The following is a 14067-nucleotide window of genomic DNA, read 5'->3' as shown; positions in this document are numbered from 1 at the left end:
GTACATTTTTTTAAAGTTGCGGAAATAACAAAACCATTATCGGCCCGTGTCGCAAAAACATAATATACAGTCACCCGACATACCGTTTTGTTTTTCTCATTCGCATATAATGCATCGCTTCACTTTTATGTCGAAACCTATTGCTATCTGTCATAATGTGTACGAGACGAGGCCGCCATTTCCCTTTTCAGTTCAACACATTAAAATCAAGTAACTGTCATACTGTGCATGAAAAAAAATGTAATCGCGCATAAAAAGTTTATGAAACATTTAAAATTATTTTGGATATTATTATATTAATATAATTATATTATATTATTATATTAATTATATTATTATATTATTATATTATATTATATTATTATATTAATATACGGATCTGGTAAACAAATTGAACAAATTGAAAATATCTGTACATACAGATCGTGATTGAAAAAATCTGTATATCTGTATTACAGATTCTGTGTTCGAAAACTAGTAAAAAAAACAGATTAAATCACCTACAGTGAGATTTTGACCCTTCCTTAGTTATAAGGAAATTTTTGCCAGACTCCAGTATTTAAAACGAGATAAAACTACTCAGCTTCCCACGGCGATTTACCGTGAAAGTGACGAAATAATTGCCTACCCAAAGGCGGATGTCATGGGTTGAGTGACAACGCTTTTTCTGCTTTTTAATTCTTAAAGGCTGGTTTACAGTTCGGAAAACGTGTCCCGGGATTTGGTCTCCCATGAAATTTAAATGGGAGCGGGATTTGCGTTTCCCGTGACAGGAGCAGAAGTCTACACGAAAAAATATTTTCCTGAAGTGTAAACCCAATCGCGGGAAAAGTGTACGGTTAAAAATCCCGTGTGTAGAGATGCAAATCCCGCGGGGAAACAATTCCGTTTGAATTGATTCCGCACGGGAAATGTGTAATCTATGACGGAAATTTATTATGGGAAGAATTTAGTTAAGTGGATAGTGAAAATTGAGAAATGTGAGAAGTGTGAAAAGAAAACTAACGAATGATAAGCGAGAAATGAAAAAAATGAGTAAGTAAGCAATGAGCAATGAGTAGTGAGAATAAGAAGTAAGAAGTGTAAAATTAGAAGTGAGAGTTGAGTAGTGAGAAATGAGTAGTGTAATGAGTAGTGAGAATGAGGCGCGAGAAATGAAGAGTATGAAGTGAGTTATGAAGAGTGAGAAAAGAAAAGTGAAAAGTGACTAATGAGAAGTGAGAAGTGAAGAATGATAAGTGAAAAAATGAGTTGTGAGAAGTGAAATGAATAGTGAGAAGTGGGAATTGAGAAGAGTAAAGTGAGAAATGAGTACTAAGAAGTGAGAAGTGCAAAGTGAGCAGAGATAATTGAGAAATAGTGCATAGTGAGACTCGCTCTAACTCATTCTCACTCACTCGCTCTAACCCATTCTCACTCACTCGCTCTAAGTCATTCTCACTCACTCGCTCTAACTCATTCTCACTCACTCGCTCTAACTCATTCTCACTCACTCACTCTAACTCATTTTCACTCACTCGCTCTAACTCATTTTCACTCACTCGCTCTAACTCATTTTCACTATCTCGCTCTAACTCATTCTCACTCACTCGCTCTAACTCATTCTCACTCACTCGCTCAATCTCACTCACTCACTCACATTCACTAACTCTGGCTCACTCACTTATTCACTCTCACTCAATCACTCACTAACTCTTTCTCACTCACTCACTCTCATTCACGTACTTTCACACACTCATTCTCACTCATTCACTCAACCTCACACCCTCATTCTCACTTACTCACGAATTTTCACTTACTCACGAATTCTCACTCACTCGCTTTCACTCAATCACTCGTTCACTCACTCACTCACTTTGACTTACTCACCTACTCTCACTTACTCATTTTCACTCACTCATTTCCTCTTTCTCTCCCACTCAATCGCTCTCTCTCACTCATTCTCTCATTTCTCTCGCTATATCTCCCTCTTCTCGTTATTTCTCCAACTCTTGTATAAAGAAATCCGAACCAAAACCCCGAAGTGTAAACTCAAGCACGGGCGAGATACGCAGATTCTCAAATCCCGAAGCAAAATCCTGAAGTGTAAACTCAATCACGGAAAATGTTTCTCCACTGTCAAAACATTTTCCGTGATTGGGTTTACACTTCTGGATTTTGCTTCGGGATTTGAGAATCTGCGTATCCTCGCCCGTGCTTGAGTTTACACTTCGGGGTTTTGGTTCGGATTTCTTTATATAAGAGGTGGAAAGATAACGAGAAGAGGGTGATAGAGCGAGAGAAAGGGAGAGGTTGAGTGAGAGAGAGCGATTGAGTGGGAGAGAAACAGGAAATGAGTGAGTGAAAATGAGTAAGTGAGAGTGGGTGCAAAATTTTCGCTCAACAGTATGATAAAATGTTGACATATAATGCAGGAAATAAAGAACATTTTAGAGACAGCATGTTATATGTTGACATTTAGTGATGATGTCGAGCAGTTATGGTTGAATCGATCGAAAAGTATTCGATAACCGCAACGTAAACTGTGAAGCTATATCTTACATCGTAATAATGATTCTGACCATATAACATGTTGTTTTTTATTATGCGGGGTGTGTGTTATATTATTTGATGCAACATTACTAAACGACGATAAAAACTTTTACTTGCCATTATTCCAAATTGTTACTTTTTTACAAATTGCTATAATATAATTTTCTATTGTTGACATAACTAGTTTTTACAGTAATGAACATTAAACTAACAATAAGGCAAACGTTAACAATTACCAAAATGACGGAATTGATGTTGCAAATGGTGGACAAACCAAAAATGGTTAAGGTTCAAATGCTAAATGGTGTTCAGACAAACCATCACCACATATCATCAGGTTAGCTTACTGTTAGTACCTATTTTTATACTTATTTACTTACGAGTACTTATTTTTTATACCTCACACATTATGTACTAAAATTAAATAACTTAGTTAGAATGCGATTGAATAATGAAATTTAAAGAGTAGATATTTCCCTTTATATCAATTTCATTAAAAACTTTGAAGAATTTTGAATGTAAGTTGTCACAAATTTATTTTTTTCCGGTTCATGTTCTGAATTCCCGGTTTTCCCGCTTTTTTCGCGGTGACTTCTATTCTATCTTCCTATAACTCTAACGTGAAATCTGTGCTGTTATACGCTAGCGAAACATGGTGTGTATCAGTGGAGAACACTCAACGGCTGCAGGTGTTCGTTAACAGATGCCTGCGGTATATAATTCGGGCCTGGTGGCCTCACAACTGGATCTCAAACAACGAGCTCCATCGTCGTTGTCACCAGAGGCCGATAGCAACAGAAATTCGGGATCGGAAGTGGGGCTGGGTCGGCCACACTCTACGTAGGGGCGGAAACAGGCCTTGGAAAATTCGTTCAAAAACGAATGAATGCTTCGTTTTTAGCCCACAGCGAGGTTTTAATTTCGGTGCACCGATTAATGTTCGCTCTATGACGTGCTGTTTGCTGCACGAACCAGGGAAGAGGCAAATACAAAGCATTCGTGTTATACATTGAAAGTGGGGAGTTTTGAACGTGCCATCTTCACAAAGCGTGTAGTGCCGAAGAGGCATCGTTCAGTAGTCAGCGTGAAATGAGGATGCTTCATTCGTTCATCGGCAGTGTTTCAGATGCGAGTGAGTGTTGTGTAAATACAAAACCATATTAGCGAGAAAGAGAGAGCCTGCATTATATACCTCTCTTTTACACATTCATTCCAACAGAAATGCGCAACTCAGTATAAAGGAGGCAAGAGAGTTAAATATTCTCTGCACTAGCGGGGGCTTGGTTTGACTCTCCAACTGTTTCGTACAATAGTACCATATGGAGCGAGGAAGCATTCTTCACTAAGCACTTTGAAACTGTTCTCTCATGAAGCTACCTTCCTCGGGAGTATATCTGGTGCTGAAGCATCGGTCATCATCTTCATTGCTTCACTCATCCAAGCCCTGGGCGGAAACGAAATCTGTAAACAAGCATTAGACTGGAACCCAGCGGGACATCGCAGCAGAGGCAGACCCAGAGGCTCATGGCGGCGAATTCTCAATAAAGAAATAAAAGAAGTCGACCGAAAGCTAACCTGGCAACATGTTAAAGCGATAGCCGGGCAACGCTCAGGATGGAGATTTTTCAAGTCGGCCCTTTGCACCACCGGAGGTGTACAGGATCCATAAGTAAGTAAAAATTGCGAGGAGTTCTTGGCAAGCCTGTTTTCGGAAGCAAAGGGAGTTCTACCTCTCTGCAACTATCTCATTTTATCAGATGAAGAAATATATCAAATTTCTGATCCTAACAAGCGGAATGAATTTATCTGAACAAAATAAATGTAATTCAATGTGTTTAAATAGAAATACTACCTCCTTGTAGTATGATCTAATTCCAGAAATTCTTACAAGAGAGGTGTTAGGTACAAATGAATTTTCCTTCAGCTATCTGCTATCTAGGGGAAAAGACGGCTTTGGCAGGTTTTGTTCTATTATTGGCAGGGGGGGTTTTGTCGACCGAATTTTATGAAATTTGGCCACAATATTCTTTGATATGCAAAGATTGTTTAGGCTAAATTTGAGCATAATCAGTCATAAAAAAACCCCTCTGACAATAATAGAACAAAACCTACCGAAGCCGTCATTCCCCCTATTTAAAAATTAACACAACATGATAATTTGTTGTTTTTGACGTAGGACTTACGTCTCTCTTTACTATACCGGGTGTCATTCCAAAATATTCAAATCGACCGCGTTACGCTGTGTTGAAAGATTTTAAACGTTAATAGCGTTCGTCTCAATGGACGAATTTCTGCGGTAAGCTCCTCAATCGACAGATTTTAAGTATGCCTTTCATGTCCATGCTTGATAAAGACCCGAAAAACTTGTTCCAATAGACATGAAACTGTTTTCAATGAAAAACATTGAGATCAAGGGAACCTATAAATATGGGTACCGCATAATTCTTGCATCATTCCATTACCACGTTCTCATTGGTGCAGACACCAGCGAATGAGCAGCCGCTGGGTCTGCCGAGATGCCATAAAATAGCGCAACGCGATTTTTTCCTTTCATTCTGACCGGGACAAGCGAAGCAACCGCATCATAGATTGAACAGCACTCACACCTTTTAGCAGGGAATGAAGTCTGCACCGACCGCTTTTTCGGCTCGACACCATCGAAGCCACCATCATCAGCCGAAACCTAGCCAGTACAGCAGCAGTCCACCCGACAAAGCAGCAATGCTGAGCAGATACCGGCAGCAGCAGCAGAGTCGAGCCGAGACCGGCCGGCATCGGTGATGAGCCGAGACAGGCTGAAGAAAAGCCACATGATGCAGCAAGTATGTCCAAAAATCAAACGGTTCTTCAGAGAGCCAATAATAAAGATCAATATCAAAGCTTTCAATACCCTTCAGGATAGAAATTGTACTTGGGTGCCAAATCCAATATTCTAGTGATAAAATTTTATGCGTGATTTTCATAAATAGCGTCAAAACTAACAGTGGATAATTTTTCTGATTTAACCGCGAAGTGGACGAAGGACTTCGCTTGATCATGCCTAAAAAAACATAAGATGTCCTAATCTCTTACATAATATTTGGATATTTGGATTAAAAAAAACACCGATAACAGCTCAAACATTAATAAACTATTAATCGATTTTTCATCAAATGTTGGATTTTTTGGCATTGATCAAGAAATATCTAGATAAACATTGTTTGATACTGACCGCACACAAAGCGAACGTGACTGAATGATCGTCCCATGTTACCAATTCTAAATCTTATCACCCGAAATCCCATGTCCGGATGTTTCCTTCCATCTACTACTAACAATGTTGTCTCAGAAAAGAACACGTACTTTTCACCTAAACTGTAATTCTAAGCTCGCTTGCCCGGCTTATTGGCCTGTATCAAGCGAAAAGTCCCGTTAGGAAATAGACGCCAGCAGCGAGCAACAAGCGTAAAAAAGAAGAAGCCCTTCTCGAACGCGTTGATGATGATGACGCTTTGGCTGACAAAGAAGCGGGATACAAGACACTGGCTGATTGGCCCACCAATTGGGAAGCAGAGAAGATTCAAAATAAGGTATAAAAGAAATGTGCATTCGCTCGCAAAGCATTCAGTCTTTTTTATACCACCACTAGAAATTCGCGGTTATTTGAAAAGATCGTTTTCTTACTTTTTGGACTTAGCCGAAGCAAACAGCCTTTTTCAAGACTCTAAGAGTTAAAAATAATGTTCTCCTTCAGTCGCTATCGCACGGATTAGGAGGCCCTACCCTGGACCAACTTGTGGCTTATTTCAGGCAGTCCTTCAGTGGGAAGGTAATATTCCGTGACCGGACAGATACTTTCTGAATTGTTTTTGATGATTCTTGTTCGAGGTAGATTTGATTTCTGTGTCAGTTTGATGAGAAGATTTTGCCAAGGAATGGTATGCAACGCCGATTATTTATCCAAAATAGTTGATGTGAGAAATTTGGACATATTATGTATCTTAAAGGCATGGTCAAGTCAAGTCCTACGTCCACTTAGCGGTTATGTCATAGACATTACCCACTGTTCGTTTTTTACCTTAAATAGTTAACTCGCAGAGCATTATAGCATTTGTAAAACTTGTTAACTTTATTCAATATAACAACAGATTAGCAGCTGTATGCGATAGATTTTGCTTCAATCTGTTTCGTACCACTTTATTTATTGACACTTAAAATTTAAATACGAAAATTCAGGAGGTTTAGTTTTGTCAGCCGGCGCTTTTCTAATACTAATGACACACTGGTGGTATAAGTGCCATGGTACAAGATTCTTGAAATGAGTACCATACCAATTATTGTCTTTATCAATGGTACCCAAGTAACCATGGAGCTATATATGCTTGCAAATAATACAGCCATTAAAGTTGACTTAAAGTGGAAAAAGGCCTTTTTACGACCGAAATAATGCCATATGTTATTTCGTCGGTGATATTATATAGGGTCTCGCCGACATTTATCACCAACATGAACGCACGGTTCGTAGTTGCAAACAATCCCATTTAATTTTGTTGTGACAGCTGCTCGTGGTTGCAAACAAACTGAGTAAAAGTGTGAGTGAAATGTGCGTGTGCGTACACGCTCGCAGAAAGCCTAATTGTCAGATTTTCTGGATATGATCATTCACCCATAAAGGCCAGTATCGACTTAAAAAGTAGAGGGGTTACGGAATTTTGTTCATTATTCCCAAGCGGAATTTTGACAACTGATCTGCATGGAGTAAAATGTCACTTGTACTTACGGAATAATCGAGCAGAATATTTTTCCGAAAGTAAAGTGACAGCTCCCATTACTTTGCGTGGGAACCTTACAAATTCCAATTTTGATTTTTGTTCTTGTCAGGTGGATACTGCTGAAAGAATTTTGTTTCGATTCTTTTCTTTTCCGATTCAGTAAACGGAATTTAACATGTGATTGAGATAGAAAAAGAAATTTCTTTTGAACACGATACCAACCTTAAGAATGAAGTGAACGCGGGGTGCAGAAAGCGCGGCGGTACCTTTTATGAAGGTTTCACCGCTTGCAATTTTGAGAAAATCAGGATGCATCGCTGCATTCGTAACGCTGAACTAGTGTATCGTTGCTTGACATGCGATGAATAATCGCATCTTTACATCGGTAAAACTGATCTTATGCAATTAGCATTTAATATGCTGATCTGCGATTGATTACATGCATTAATTAATGCTTGGTGGTTCTTGGGTAGTCTTGGAATAATTTTCTTGTTCTCTTGTACCATGGTACAAGTACCACAGCTGTGTCCTTAGTATAATGCGACACGAGTATTATGTGCTCAACCGGGAGACAACCTATCATTCATCGATAGCTGAGATATGAACAGGCAGTGAACTGGGGTATAACCCATTTATGATTAACGGAAAAGGAGAAACTAAAATACGGAATACTCAACCTTAATCGTGATTTTTGCATGAGGATATATCATATAATCCCGTCGGAAACGATAACTAACATATTTGCTGAACGAATGAAGAAAATCCATCCAGCCGTTTTCGAGTTATGTGGTTACGAACACAGACAATTTCATTTTTATTATATAGAAAATAAAATATAAAATGTTTAATATTTAATATTAAAGGCCAGTATCGACTTAAGGTTGGTATCGTGTTCAAAAGAAATTTCTTTTTCTATCTCAATCACATGTTAAATTCCGTTCACTGAATCGGAAAAGTAAAGAATCGAAACAAAATTCTTACAACAGTATCCACATGAAAAGAACAAAAAACAAAATTGGCATTTGTAAGGTTCCCACGTAAAATAATGGGAGCTGTCACTTTACTTTCGGAAAAATATTCTGCTCGATTATTCCGTACGTAAAAGTGACAATTTGCTCCATGCAGATCAGTTGTCAAAATTCCCCTTGGTAATATTGAACAAAATTTCGTAACCTCTCTACTTTTTAAGTCGATACTGGCCTAAAAGTAGAGAGGTTACGGAATTTTGTTCAATATTACCAACACAGTTAGATGACTTTACCCATTAATGGGTACTGTGTTATTGTTGATATTATTCCCACCGTGAAAAATTCACCCATTTTCTTCAAAAAGCGCCACTACTCATTAAAATGGGTAGTGGCACTTTTTCAAGAAAATGGGTGAATTTTTCACGGTGGGAATAATATCAACAATAACACAGTACCCATTAATGGGTAAAGTCATCTAACAGTGAAGAGGAATTTTGACAACTGATCTGCATGGAGCAAATTGTCACTTTTACGTACGGAATAATCGAGCAGAATATTTTTCCGAAAGTAAAGTGACAGCTCCCATTACTTTACGTGGGAACCTTACAAATGCCAATTTTGTTTTTTGTTCTTTTCATGTGGATACTTGTTGCCAACACTGCAGCAGCGAGAACATCTGTGACGTCATAGGCGTCCAAAATAAAAGTTGCCACGGCGTCGACGTCTGCCGCATCCACGTGTCGTCATGGTAATCAAATCAACAACCATCGAAGTATGCCATGCATGAAAATCTAGAAAAATCTACACTTTTTATCAAGAACTTCAAGCCATCCAGAAGCAAATTAAATGTACTTAATCTAACTTATTCTAAAATAAAATAGTATAGTAAAACTTATAAGTTAGTAATTATTAGCGAAAAGGTGAGAAATTGCCAATAGTAAAGTGCCTGTCTGTTAGCTTTGTGGTATTGTACTGTGAGGTTTGTGAGTGTCGTGGCGGGATCCTGAATGTGGCCAAACCTGAGGCTCCACCCCCCGACGCGCAACATCCTGAAATCGTACAGTCTTCCCCCGCAGACAGGTGAGTTGGTGTGACGGTGCTTCTGCTGTGCCCGTTAGCTCACTGAACGCGTAATTTACATTGGTCCTTCTCCCCCGACAGGTGAGTTGGTGTGACGGTGCTTCTGCTGTGCCCGTTAGCTCACTGAACGCGTAATTTACATTGGTCCTTCTCCCCCGACAGGTGAGTTGGTGTGACGGTGCTTCTGCTGTGCCCGTTAGCTCACTGAACGCGTAATTTACATTGGTCCTTCTCCCCGACAGGTGAGTTGGTGTGACGGTGCTTCTGCTGTGCCCGTTAGCTCACTGAACGCGTAATTTACATTGGTCCTTCTCCCCGACAGGTGAGTTGGTGTGACGGTGCTTCTGCTGTGCCCGTTAGCTCACTGAACGCGTAATTTACATTGGTCCTTCTCCCCCGACAGGTGAGTTGGTGTGACGGTGCTTCTGCTGTGCCCGTTAGCTCACTGAACGCGTAATTTACATTGGTCCTTCTCCCCCGACAGGTGAGTTGGTGTGACGGTGCTTCTGCTGTGCCCGTTAGCTCACTGAACGCGTAATTTACATTGGTCCTTCTCCCCCGACAGGTGAGTTGGTGTGACGGTGCTTCTGCTGTGCCCGTTAGCTCACTGAACGCGTAATTTACATTGGTCCTTCTCCCCCGACAGGTGAGTTGGTGTGACGGTGCTTCTGCTGTGCCCGTTAGCTCACTGAACGCGTAATTTACATTGGTCCTTCGAAAGCCACCGACCGGCTTATATGGAAAAACAGGTACGTTGCTCTAGTCGTAAGAATCGTGGTATTGCACCCAAACGGTTAGACAATTACGTCGTCGAGATACCGAAACTCGGTGAGATGCTTCGTACTCCACCAAACCAGCAGAATCTGAATACCCACCGGAACATGGACGTCGCTGCCACCACGACCATTACAGGAGATCAGGTCGATGTGCCGGAGAACAAATCGGTCGTATCCGATGCCGCAAAAGATGATGCTAAAACTGGATTAATATCAAACCGATCCGGAACCTCGCGAAGCAGCAAAACTGACAGTCAAATCAAGATCTTGGAGTTGGAAGAGCAAAATGAGGTGGCTGAGCTGCGAGCTTCTATCGAACGAGACAGAATCGAAGCAGAAAAACGACTAGCGGAGCTGCAGATTCAACATGATCTGGCATTGAAGACGGAACAACGGAAGGCTGAATTCCAAAAGCGGAAGATGGAACGTGATATAAGAAAGATTGAGCTGCAGTCGACCTCCAGTCATCGATCGAACACCACTTACGGAACGAGTATGTATAGCAATGCATCGCGACGTATTGTGGATTGGCTTGCTGATACAAAGAGGGACAAACCATTGGACGTTGATGAGTCACCCTATCGAATGGATCCACCGTTTCATGGAACACGTGGTGCATCTGGTGCGCCACCTGGAGCGAGGAACGTATCAGCAGTCGGCGCTAATCAAGCACAAGTCGCCATACCTGACGTGAATGGCGTTTTGTCCCAAGCTTTCAAAGCACTACAAAGCAGAAATATGAAAGATTTGCCATTCTTTACAGGCGATGTTATGGAGTGGACGGTATTTGAGAACGAATTTAAAACGTCTACCGAGGAATTCCAGCTTACTGATCGTGACAATCTGAGACGACTGAATAAAGCGTTGCAGGGAAAAGCACGTAAGACCGTAGAAGCCCTGCTCTCGTCTCCCGACAATGTGAATCAAATCTTGAGAATGCTGAAGTCCAATTTCGGTCGCACCGAATGGGTAGTTGCGAATAGACTGGAAGCGTTGAGAAATCTGGAGAACGTTAAGGAGGGAAGCATAGAATCCTTTCGTACCTTTTACAACGCGGTAATTGGTACCAAGATTGCGATGGCAGGGTGTCGACTACCTGGAAAAACCTGGAAAGTCAGGGAAAGTCAGGGAATTTCGTTTTGGACCTGGAAAGTCAGGGAAAGTCAGGGAATTTTGATTAAGGTCAGGGAAAAAATCACAAATCCAAAAATTGAAAATTTATAGTGATTTTTTTTTTAATTCGAGCAATATACTAATCCAAGGACACACACCATTTATAACGATTAATAAAGGTACTGAAACGTTGGATCAGAATTAATATTGCGTTTTATCTGGTCATCAGACTGCATAGCCGATAAGCAATACTCAGAGCAGCTACAGTCGACAACCACCTCCACTATCAAGCTAAAAAGCTTATTTTTTGTGTGGCCGTTGGCAGTATTTAGACTAAAAGTCTACTCCGGGCCCTTTTAATGTCCCCCATGGTAATCGAGTTTGTTTCTATTAATCTTGAAGAAATAACAGAGGTTCCAAAGTCGTGTTACTCAAATGGTCACTGTTGAGACCTGATCCAAATAGTCTTTTTAAGTCCCCCTTTATGTTTTAGATTATTTAGTTTGAGTGGTTTTGTGCCGGAGTCGTTTTGATTTTTTTTGCAGTTTCCTTATTACTAGAGTTTGAGTTATGGCCCAAAGTTCAGAACTGTTCAACAATCAATCATCAAACATGTTTAACTTACAACCAATAACTGGATATTTGCAAGTTTGTTGAAAGAAAACGCCGAATAGTAACTTTGTGGACCTGTGTCGGCCCTCCACTGCATCAGCATCATCTACAAACAAAATTATGTAGGTAATGTTTTAACCCTATTTCCGCCCACGACATTTTTTGAAGATTTCATTAGGAAGGAATCATCTTTGAAAAAAATGCTAGAACAAAAGTTATTCGGCATAGATAAAATTGATGGAAAACAAAAAAATGATTGTAAATCAATATTCAACCGATTGTTTTCAATAGTTCAACTATTTGTACTCAAAATTGATTATATTTGCAGTCTAATGAAACCATAAAGATGTGCCTAATATTACTTTTTGTTGTTGAAACAATACGATGAAGGTTAGAAGGTGCAAAGTTTGATAATGATTCACAGACACCATGGGTGGTGATAGGTTCAAAACATTACGTGAACTTCCATTTGATGATGGGCTTCTAAAATCGATTCTCACGTCCTTAGGTGGTCATGTAGAGAGAATGATAGTGGATAAACGCATCATATGGTCTAACTCGTGTACGTAGGTGGCGATGGTCTCAATTAAACGTTACTCGATACTGCATAATCATGCTCGGATGCAAGAGGAGGATAATGTTGTTGTCAATGGTAATGTTTCAATATTACATTCGCTGCTTTAGATGATTATAAAACAATTTCATCAGGAAATATTCAGGTTGATCTTCGAGAATTTTGTCCAGAAATTACTTCAGAATTCTCACTGAAAAATTAAAAAAATCCCATGGGATTTAAAAAAGCCGTCTCGATAGGTTTTATCCTGAAGCTCCTCGATGGATGTTCAGTTGATTTTTTTTTTCAAAAGCTCCGCTCCAAAAACTTTGTATATTGTATGGTATTCACTCAAATTTTAACTAAATGTCTTCGTGAAGGGATTCATATAAAAAATATATAAAGGAATCTTCAAACATATTTCCACGAGTTCTTCAAAAAACTATTAGATGTTCCTTATTAAGTTTCATTGCTTGTTGCAGTTGTCTCACATCTAGTTGATAGTAGTTAAACTTTCTATAAATAAAACAATGCTGGAACTCCAAGACCATTCTTGAAAAAAAAAAAAAAAATGAAAATCGATCAAATTACTGGAGTAGGTGAAGCTCCCCTCAGCATTTGAGACTAGTTATGGCACTTCTTCACAAACATTCCCTATTTTTGATATTTTTCCATGGGACCATTGATTTATTTAAATAGAAATTAAACGACCTGAGTGTATTCAGACCAAATTATTTAAATTCTTGCAGTGGTTAGAATGTTTTGCTGGGCTTAATGTAAGTGCTGCATATAGATTTATTCGAGCTTGTAGAGATTGCATTCTTGATTATCTGGATGATACCAAGCAACCCGTAACTATTTTTAGAAGTCCATAAACTCTACAGAATAAGAATTCTTACTCTGTAAGTATACTTGAGAGCCATTAAGGTTTCTCGATGTTCACGGAAATAACTTATCCGGAAGATTTTTCAACGGCTTTAGAACGATCGCTAGAAGCTTTCACGATTGTTTAGAAAGAGTTCAAAAGTCGTGTCAAAAGATACAAGATTTCTCACAATTTTCCACAAAGATAATAAAAACTTCAACGATTTGAAGAAGTCCGTCAGTAGTCTTGGAGGTCTCCAGGGAGTCCGTGAGAATTCCAAATGGTGGATGTGGACACCAAAAAACTTATTACATTAATTGCAGCTAATTTTACCGATGTGAATTTTGAAAATCTTTCAGGAGTTCTGCGCATTTACTTAGATCTTTGCGAACGACTTGAATTACCTATCGATATTCTACGAATCCTTAATGTTCTATTTCTAGAAGTGATTAGACTTCCAGTAGCTCAGGAATTCATATGGACTTCAAGGATTCACACATGCAGAGATTTTCATACGCTTTAAAAAAAACATTTTTCATACCTGGAATTTTTCGAGGAATGGTCTGGAAAGTCAGGGAAAGTCAGGGAATTTTATTCTCAAATTTGAGTCGACACCCTGGATGGCAAACGCGAAGGCGGATAACTATTTGATGAATCCCGAGCTCATCTGTCACCTGGCTGATAAACTGCCTGCTTTCAGCAAACAGATGTGGGTTCGACACAAGGCCGCTTTGATGAAAGAAGGCGAAGTCATCGAGTTCAAAACTTTCTCTCGTTGGTTGGAGGATGAGATGGACAACCAACTTGCAAGTCTCAA

The sequence above is a fragment of the Armigeres subalbatus genome, chromosome 2, assembly GCF_024139115.2.
Source record: "Armigeres subalbatus isolate Guangzhou_Male chromosome 2, GZ_Asu_2, whole genome shotgun sequence".
NCBI classification, from domain to species: domain Eukaryota; kingdom Metazoa; phylum Arthropoda; class Insecta; order Diptera; family Culicidae; genus Armigeres; species Armigeres subalbatus.
Note: the sequence above shows the minus strand (reverse complement) of the source record.